General features: G+C 40.2%; 1 protein-coding gene across 1 annotated transcript in view; it reads right to left on the reverse strand.

Moving 5' to 3' along the window:
- Nucleotides 1-9,291, reverse strand: part of adgrl2a (adhesion G protein-coupled receptor L2a) — a 222,131-nt gene that overhangs the window by 144,039 nt on the left and 68,801 nt on the right. The window lies entirely within an intron of this gene.

Here is a 9,291-nt window from a genome sequence, read left to right on the forward strand (position 1 = left end):
ATAGAGCAAATATAAACTAGGAAAAAACTAACTATTTTCTTGTGATATAAGTGATAATTAGTCAGGTGAGAAAGTTTAGTGACTTTAGCTTTAATATCTTTAGAGCTATTGAACATTTTTAACCAAATGTGATTCCTGTCCTCATTTAAAATTCTTAAAAATGAATGATGACTTTGTTTTAGCATGAATTTGATGAGTGTTCATGACAAGCTGATATCATTAAAACCATTTATTAGTTTTTTTGTTTGTTTAATTATCTAATTCTTCTTTTAAGTCAAACAGGCATATCAAAGGACAGCTCGGGTCCTAAGGAGTTAAATCACGGAGTTAGCATTTAGCAGTTAGCAGCTGCTGTAGCCACCTGTCTGTCGTCAGCACAAAGAGTTTAACATTAAACACACACATTTTCTGTTGAAATGCCTTTATATGTTGCTGTTCACGTTAAGACAAACCAATAGAGACACTTGTTGCCAGTTTAAAGTGTTTTTTAAAAGAGTTATTGATCCCGGAAGGTTATCAGTGAACATCTAGCTAGCTTGACCTGAACTGTTTATGCTAGCTTCCTGTCCTGCTGTTTTCTATAAATAAATACTCAATCAAATGATTTAACCAAGTGACTATGTCACACGTTCTCAACAAACATCCCATACATAAAATATTATGCTGCTTTCATATTTTTTTTTTTTCAACAAGCCCAACAGGAAATCAGCCTTCCCCTGCGATTGTCATATATATCCCCATGAATACAACAGAACAAACAGGGGTCAACATGACAAGAGCAGCAAATGTTCCACTGGCAAAAAGGCAATAGAAAAATTGAAATGTGCAGTGAATCCCATCTATATTTCAGATGATGGGATAGTCTCGCTGCATGTTTAACCTAACACTGGGATGTTTGATTAACTGTGTTAATCATTTCCCATCTGCAATGGGCCCTGTCTCTGCCTTTTTGATTAAATTCTGACTAGTCTTGCATTGTTCATTATGTGTACTTGTCAAATAATTGACTGCTTGCAGGCAAAAATGAATGTATGCCTTTCAATCTTGATGAGGAAGTGCTTTAATATCATGTCATTCACTTTGCACAGCATGTCCAGGAGACGAGAGGAGGGAAAAACCTCCTGAAAAGAACCTCAGGGGCAAAAGGTTATCATCAATTTGGCTCATTTGGTTTTCAACAAGCCCCCTTTTCCCGGCGGTTCATGTCCAGGGTCAAACGACGTGACTTTTGCTCCGGCTAATTCAAAGAGTGTATGGACGACACATGACTGGAATTACTTAGCAGTGGGAGTTCTGATGATGACTCTATGAAACAAAAGGAGCAAAATGAATTAAAGGTTCTTTAAAAAAGTAATTATGATGCTGCTTTTACATCATGAAAGCAATTACAGTCTGTCTAATTCATAAACTTACAAGATTTGAAGTTGCATCTTTCACTGAGGCGGTGCTAAAAAAATAAATAAATAAATAACGGGAACCTATTTCTGTCATGTACTTTTTTATATTCAAGCCTTCTCCTCTTTAATTACTTAACAACACAAGTAAATCAAATCATAGAGCTGACAGCTTTCACTAAGAACGCAGGCATGCCGTGATAATTGTACCTGACTCAAATAACAGCTTCATGCTGTGTGATTCCCGAGGTTAAGGGTGTGTGACTCCAGGCTCTTTAGCATCATCTGCACTACCGACTCTTAATAAAGTCTTGTTTTTGTAGTCCTAAAGAAAATAGCAAAGCACTTTGTATGCATATGCGGCAGGATGACAGGCCCTCCTTTTCTCCTCAAGGATAAACTTCTACCAAACACCCGTCACGATTAGCCCCGCGACGCAACTGCTGAAGTCAAAATGCTGAATAAAAGACAGTAAGAAGGGTTTAGAGTCGTGTAAGGCTGAGTTTCAATCCTGTTATGAGCCTACATCGCCACATGGGCGTGAATTCATTTGAGGAAAAAAAAAATCTTGTTTCCAGCAGTTTGAGTCAAATCGCTTCAGTGTGAAAATAAAATGAATTTACTTACATGGCTCCACAAGAACTGTCTCATCACAGACTTTCAATATTGTGACCCCCTATTGTTGTAACGGTGTTCATCCAAATCTACAAAAGAAGCTAAATTTAATTAAAAAAGTACTTGTGTATTTCATCTCAATAGCTATGGCAACATCCCAGAGTCCCTTGCCAAGCAGCAGAGTTGCACCACATTACATCTGATCTGGTGGATTTGCAGTTTTGTGCATTGAAAAGCCACAAAGTTCAGACTTCAAACCGCGCTCAGGTGCTTAGGGCTCAGCACTGAGCCACACAGCGTCCACAGCAAAACAGGAAACAGGAGAAACAGGAAAGTGATGTTCATTGTTATTTGATTTCATACTTGTCACGGTAACACTTTATAAAAATATATATGGGTGACCTGACACTAACTGGGTGAACTGACACCCCGGGGACCATATGTGGCCTGCTAAACTGGAATCAACAGTTTTGGCTACCACTGTTAATGTTTTATTTCCATTTTAGTTCAGGTGTCTTCTCACAGATGGCACACTACAAATAAATTCACCTTTGTTCAAGTACAGAAAGTTATTCTGCATTCAGAGTGTTGGAAGATTTGTTGTTTTTCCAATATTCAATTGTGATTTCCAGGTCGGACAGCCAGTTTTCCGACTATTCCAACCTCACAAACCCAGAATTTACCTGAGTTTGAGTTTTTCCCTAAGGGACATCAATCCATTGGTGAAAATGGAAAAAAAAAATAGAACAAAACCGACAGTTTTAAAATAAAAACTCAAAATGTTCTGTTTTAAAGTAATTTTCAATCAAGATTAGGGAAAAAAAAGGTCATAGAAAATTGACTTTTTCTCAGAATTCTGAGAAAATTCTTAGAAAATTTCAGAGAATTCATAATTCTAAGAAAAAAGTCAGATTTCTGAGAAAAAAGTCAGAATATTTCATGGCCTTTTCTCCATGGCCCTAATCCTCTTCTGTATTATCCAGATCCTGTGTCTGTGTTATTTCTTTCTTTAAGAGCCGAATTAACAAAACACGCCACAAATCTGCTTCTGGGCCAACCCTTCAGTCAAATTTTAGAACCTTTTGTGGCCCACGAGTAAGAACGTTTGCCCATCCCTGCTTTGTACAGTCAAATTCCACGCATTTGGTCCCGCCCACAACTCAGAGGTGAATTTCTGATGAATTTCTGCTGCTGTGCAGAACCCGTCCTAAAAGAAGGACAGAGTTTTTAAAAATTGTTGGTATAATCATAACTGCATTTTTAAATGGATTAAAAAGAGGTTTGTCTTGAGACTTTTGGAAGTGAAATTAAGCAGAAATAAAATAAATAAACGATTAAATCTCCTTCTGTGAGGGTTTTTTGTGTTGGGGGGAGTTCCTCCCAAATTACAGAGTGAACCTTGGGGTCACTGGTTTGTCTGGGTAAAAGTAAGCTGTTGGAATTGGTTTCAGGAGCTTTCCCACCATCTCTGTGAGGCAGCTAAAGCACAGCCACGGCTGCATTCTTGTGTGTCTTACCATTAAGACCCACTGAATACCTTGGCGACAATGGTCATGTGGTCAATAAGGAGGAAGCCGTGGAAGCAGCTCAGACTTGAGCAAAGGGTGAGCACTGGAATGGACTCATTAAGTCCCAGCTGTTGTGTTTGGAACAATGAGAGCAGCACTCGTCTCAAACATTCCCAGCGCCCCAACATTAGAACCTCCGTTAAAGCTGTGTAATAGAGTGCGGGGGCGGGTGGGGCCATTCGTACTTTACACCGGCCTAAGAATTAAGCAAACTTTTATGTTTTCTTGTCTCTGGGTCTAAACAAACATAATCTTGGGAAATACTTGCGTTTCATAGAGTCGGCATGTTTATACTGAAGGTTCAAGAGTGCAAACGATGATTGTTTTTAGTTCCTAACACCATTTGCTCCAACTAGTTATATGAAAAAGGTTCAAAATGCCACACATCGTGTCATCACAGTAAGAGGAAACCAGAAAAGCAAAGCAAGCGACCCTTGTCTGGTGTGGAGGTCCTAAAACGATAACCATCCCTCTTTCCCCACAAAAAGTCCCCCACTGCTGCGGCTTTGGTACTGTAATGCCTACACTATTGCAATTGATTGGATTAGAGAGACAGCTTACTGTGAGATGGAGCCCAGGCTCACCACCAGTCCCATTTTTCATGTAAATGGCCCAACAGGTCATGGTGCCTGACACAAAAGAGTGGATAGTACACAGTTGAAGGTTTCCTTTGTCTGTAAAATTAGAGTCTGTGACATCACCTGGTGAGGATTTATTTTTTTCTTCTTTCTAACTTTTGTAAAAATCTTTGAGAGCATGGGAAATAAGTCCCCAATTCTATATTACACCGCCAGCGGTTTTCTTGGAGAAGCGGAGCCTGGATACGCTCCTTGTTTCCTTTTTCCTTTCCGACCTGAGGTTGGCAGTGTTTGCTTTGGAGCTGGCAGTTGATGTTTTTAGGATTTCAGAATCCGGCCCACCAGTAATCCAGGAAATTTTAACCTGAAGCAACAAAGTCTCTGCCTTTTTAGACTCCAGGCAACAATAACAGCTGGAAACACACATGTAAGTCAAAGCATAAAGTTAATGTACCGCAAATCTCATCTGTGTATATTGCAAAAAGATGAGACGTGGGATGAAAACGCTGCAAAAGAGGCTGCATAAACACGGGGAGCGAAGCACAGGAAGGGCCATGGGGGCTTTAAGTGCAGGTCATAACATCTGAGAATTCACACCTTCTCACCTCTGAGGCCATGGTCAATAAAACAGAGTTTGAATATGACAGAGGATCTGAAGTTCACTTAAATATTTATGTATGTTTACTGTAGGTGTCTGCAAGCACCTCGGGTTTCTATTTTTGTGAAATCATACTGCACATCTTCACATGACCTCTTGTCACTCAAGGAACTCCTTCATAATGAAGTCCATCTGGATTTTATCCCGAGTCAAAATAGTTTGTTCTATAGAAAATGTAATTAAAAACTGTTGTTTCACATCTAATTATCGCAGCAAAGCCTGGGCCTTGTGTGTCTGACTGCTTCAGTAAGCCGCTGTTTGTGTTTATCTCTTTGAATTAGCTGGAACTTACTTTAAAAATTAAGTTGGATCTCTAAGGGTCCATTTTTTTAATCGTCCTAAATCCTCTCTAAAACATGCCTTCATGCTTCGTCACATGCTGAAGCTTTTCTAAATCCTCCCAAACTTGTGTAAAGTGAGGGACAATATGATAAGGCATCTCCTGAGAGGTGAGATTCGCCTGCTGTTCCTGTTAAGTGCAGTGGTGTGTATTGTTTAAGCTGATATTGGACCATCTCAAATTTGCCTCTTGGTGTCTGATAAGCATATGCCCCCTTCTGCAGACTCTCTAGACTGCTCTCACACACACACACATGCATGCACTCAAACACTCACAAACAGCTGTTTGCCTCTTCTGGGAGACTGTGCAGGCCAACTGTGCAGCCACTGAAATGAGCTGCTAATCCCTGTACAGGCTCCCAAGCATATTTCAATCCTCCAAGCCATCACCACTGGCTGAGTGTGTGCTATTAGTCTGTATTCATGTGTACATCGAAGTATGTGTCAATCTGTTTGAGGGCCAGCTGCATAAAGCTTTGTGTGTGGACATGTCAAAGTGAGAAATATTGTTGTTTCCGTCCTGCTTGACCTCGATAATAGTCATACATCCCCTCCTAGCTTTGCACAGAAGAGCAAAACCTCTGCAGGAAAGACGATTTTTTTTCCAAAACGGTTTCCACCTACTGTTGCTCCCTTTCAAAGGATCAAACTCATTACTTGTGCTTAAGAAAGTCAAACGGCTGAGAGGGTTAGGGTTTGGCTGTAAGGTTAAGGCCTCTGTGGAGCAAAGATACAAAAAACGAATCTTTAAGTGCTGATGAAGACGTCTCCTCTTAACCATTTGTCTTTTAGCTTTCAAGAAAACATCCAGTCATCAAGTTGGGTAAAAAAAAAATAAAGTTCTGAAACAGTGACTTACTACTCAGCATGTACTTTTCTGAACTAATGTCATCGTCCCAAAAATGACCTTTTATTAGGTCATTATTTAGTGGTCTTATCCACAACTCTTCGTGCTTTAGATGTTTCTTTTTAGTCTTTTTACCACCTAAAATGAGGTTAAAGTACCCCTAAGTTTGGATTGAATTGCAGCTGAATAAATATAGAAAATAAATTATTTTGACTGCTGATCAGATATTCTATATTACCAAAAGTATTCCCTCATCTACCTTGACTCACATCTGAACTGAAGTGCCATCCCATTCCTAACCCTTAGAGTTCACCATGATGTCGGTCCACCTTTTGCAGCTATTACAGCTTCAACTCTCTGGGAAGGCTGTCCAGAAGGTTGAGGAGGAGGACCCACCCATCATCTTCCGCTATCCTGGACTGCGTTGTGGCGACAGCAGTCTAAGCAAAGATGCCCAGACTTCCCTCTCCCCGGCCACTTCCTCCAGCTCCTCTGGGGGGACCCCGAGGCATTCCCAGGCCAGCCGAGAGACATAGTTACTCCTAGATCTTCCCCAGGGCCTCTGTCCAGTGGGACATGCCCGGAACACCTCCTCAGGGAGGCGTCCAGGAGACATCCGGATTAGATGCCCAAGCCACCTTAACTGGCTCCACTCAATGTGGAGGAGAAGCGGCTCTACTCCGAGCTCTCTACGGGTGACCGAGCTTCTCGCCCTATTTCTAAGGGAGCCACCCTTTGGAGGAAGCTCATTTTAGCCGCTTGTTGTCAGGATCTCTTCTTTCGGTCAAGACCCAGAGCTCATCACCATAGGTGAGTACTGGAAGGAAGATCGACCAGTAAATTGACCATTCTTTCAAAAGCGCATTGGTGTTGGTGGAGAAGGTCTGGCTCTCTGTCTCTGATCTAATTCATCCCAAAGGTGTTCTATGGCGTTCAGAATAGGACTCTGTGCAGGCCAGTCAAGTTCATCCACACCAGACTCTGTCCTCCATGTGTTTATGGACCTTGCTTTGTGCTCTGGTGCACAGTCATGTTGGAAGAGGACGCTCCAAACTGTTCCCACTAGGTTGGGAGCATTGTCCAAAATGTTTTGGTATCCTGCAGCATTCAAAGATAATTTAACAGGAGCTAAGGGACCAAGCCCAACTCCTGAAAAAAAAAGCCCACATTATTATTCCAACAAGATCGACGAAGAAAACTTCTTTCATGATTTTTTTATATACTCTTGAGTCATTTCTTAGAAATGTTTTAACCCAAGTTTTGGTGCATCACATGCTCAAAGGAAACCCAGTTCTTCAGGCTAAATAGGTTTAGTGGCAAAACATTACATTTTTCAACACATCATCACCTACAGGTTTTTTTATTCCCTGAAATAAATAAATAAAAACAAAACCTAAAAAAATGTGAATATGCTTTTGTTATCTCCACCAAGGAGGGAAAGACTGTCAGAAAAGCTTTCAAGGAATTTTTCCATTTTGAATTTCTGAGATGTCAGACTGTCTCCAGGCATAACTAGAGCAATTTTTCATAGCTACCTGTCCACGGCGTATCGTCCACTTATCCATCAGCAGGTCTCCAAGAAAAATCATTCCCTGTGATTTTTCATCTTTCTCATGTGTGTCCAGAGCGCACACAAACTGAGCATTTGAAGTCAAAGAAGTGGTGTAATTATCTCAGATTTTTAGGGTCAAAGTAAAGCATGCTTTGTGTTTATAAAAAAATGAAATTATTTGTAACAAAAGACACAATTTGCTGCAGTAAAAGGAAGTCAAGAGTGATCTCCATTCAGACTAAAAGCTGTTTGCAGACTGATACAAACGTCGAGAGGGAAATTGTGTATTTAATCAGCAATTACTCTAATAACTGTGCTGACATGCATTGTGATGCAGTTTGACAGTGTGTGTCACAGGGGTTTGTGGAGGTAGAGGGGTCTAAGGTTTGCTGAAAGCCTGGCCAATGTCTCTGAGTGATGGCTTGTCAACAAAGCACTCTTGTTTCAGACCTATCCGGGGTTCAGGTGGCTCCAATAAGCCAGCGAGTGTCTCTCAGGTCACTCCCATCCATAGTTGTGGAAATTTCCTTTTAACTCACCCCCGTCCTCCCCCTTGATGATGGTTCCTAATCTGCGAATGACATCATCTAAATTGAAGATGCATTCCTTTCTGTGGCGCATGCTTAAGCACAAATCAAACAGAAATTGTCGCAACCTGTGTTAACTACCGTTTTCCTGGCCTTATAAGGAGAAGCAAAAGAAGCTTGTTATTTAGAGTAGAGTATGGATGTTTACCAGCTTTAGACAGCTTGGCATTAACTCTCATGCGACTCCATGCTTGCACAACTCAACCGGTTGTCAAAACAAAGAACAAAAGCAACTCGCCTACAACACACATAGCGGGAGAGTAACTCCCTTCTAAGTTGGCGGTTGCCATTCAAGCTCAGATCTCCTACCAGAACTCTGGGAGCTTGAGAGTTCTGCAGCCTATCCGAGCGGCTTCTACAACCACGCCATCACGGACAGACGCCGTTCTTCTGAGCCATTCTCACACTCTTTATTTATTTATTTATTTACCCCGTTTTGGAGGCTTGGGGGATGGGGGTGGTCTTCAGTGCTCCAATTACCGCTGGCACCAGCATGTCCGTCACTTTTCACATCTTCACTTGTCTATTTTATTTTTGAAGATTTTTTTTTTTTTTTAATTCTTGATGGTGTTTTTGTCTGGGGTGACGACATCACTTGACCTTCTTTTTGAAGTAGTTTGGATCTGGACCTTTCTCTAAATGCCCCTCCCATTGTGATGTTTTTGCAATGTCACTGCAATGATTAAGAGTAAAAAAACACTATAAACTAAGAATTTATACATTTTTTTTACATTTAGAAGGAAGCCAAAGTAACCAACTTGTGAAAAACTGATGTAAATCATGTTTTTAACATTAAAAAAAGATGCTAAAAATACTATTTTCAATTTTGTTAATAATTTATTATTTTACTCATAGATTACAGAAAATCACTATTAAGCAAGTTGCTTCCAAGACTAAATTTATTACAAATTACTCACTATTGTCATTATAAAGTAAATCTTTAACATAAATAAGTTCAATAGAAGACATTGTTGATATAAATATTAACCGTAGAACACTTTTGCTCTTAAAAGTTACGTCACTTTTGCGGGGTAAATTTTTTTTCTCATGTAATATACCTAATGAAAAATATTTGTCATAAAAAATAGATTAAAATATGACAACACAAGATAAATTAGAGTAGTTTTCTTTCATATTCAATTGTGGTATATAT

Source organism: Oryzias melastigma, linkage group LG4 (genome assembly GCF_002922805.2).
Source record: "Oryzias melastigma strain HK-1 linkage group LG4, ASM292280v2, whole genome shotgun sequence".
Lineage (NCBI taxonomy): Eukaryota > Metazoa > Chordata > Actinopteri > Beloniformes > Adrianichthyidae > Oryzias > Oryzias melastigma.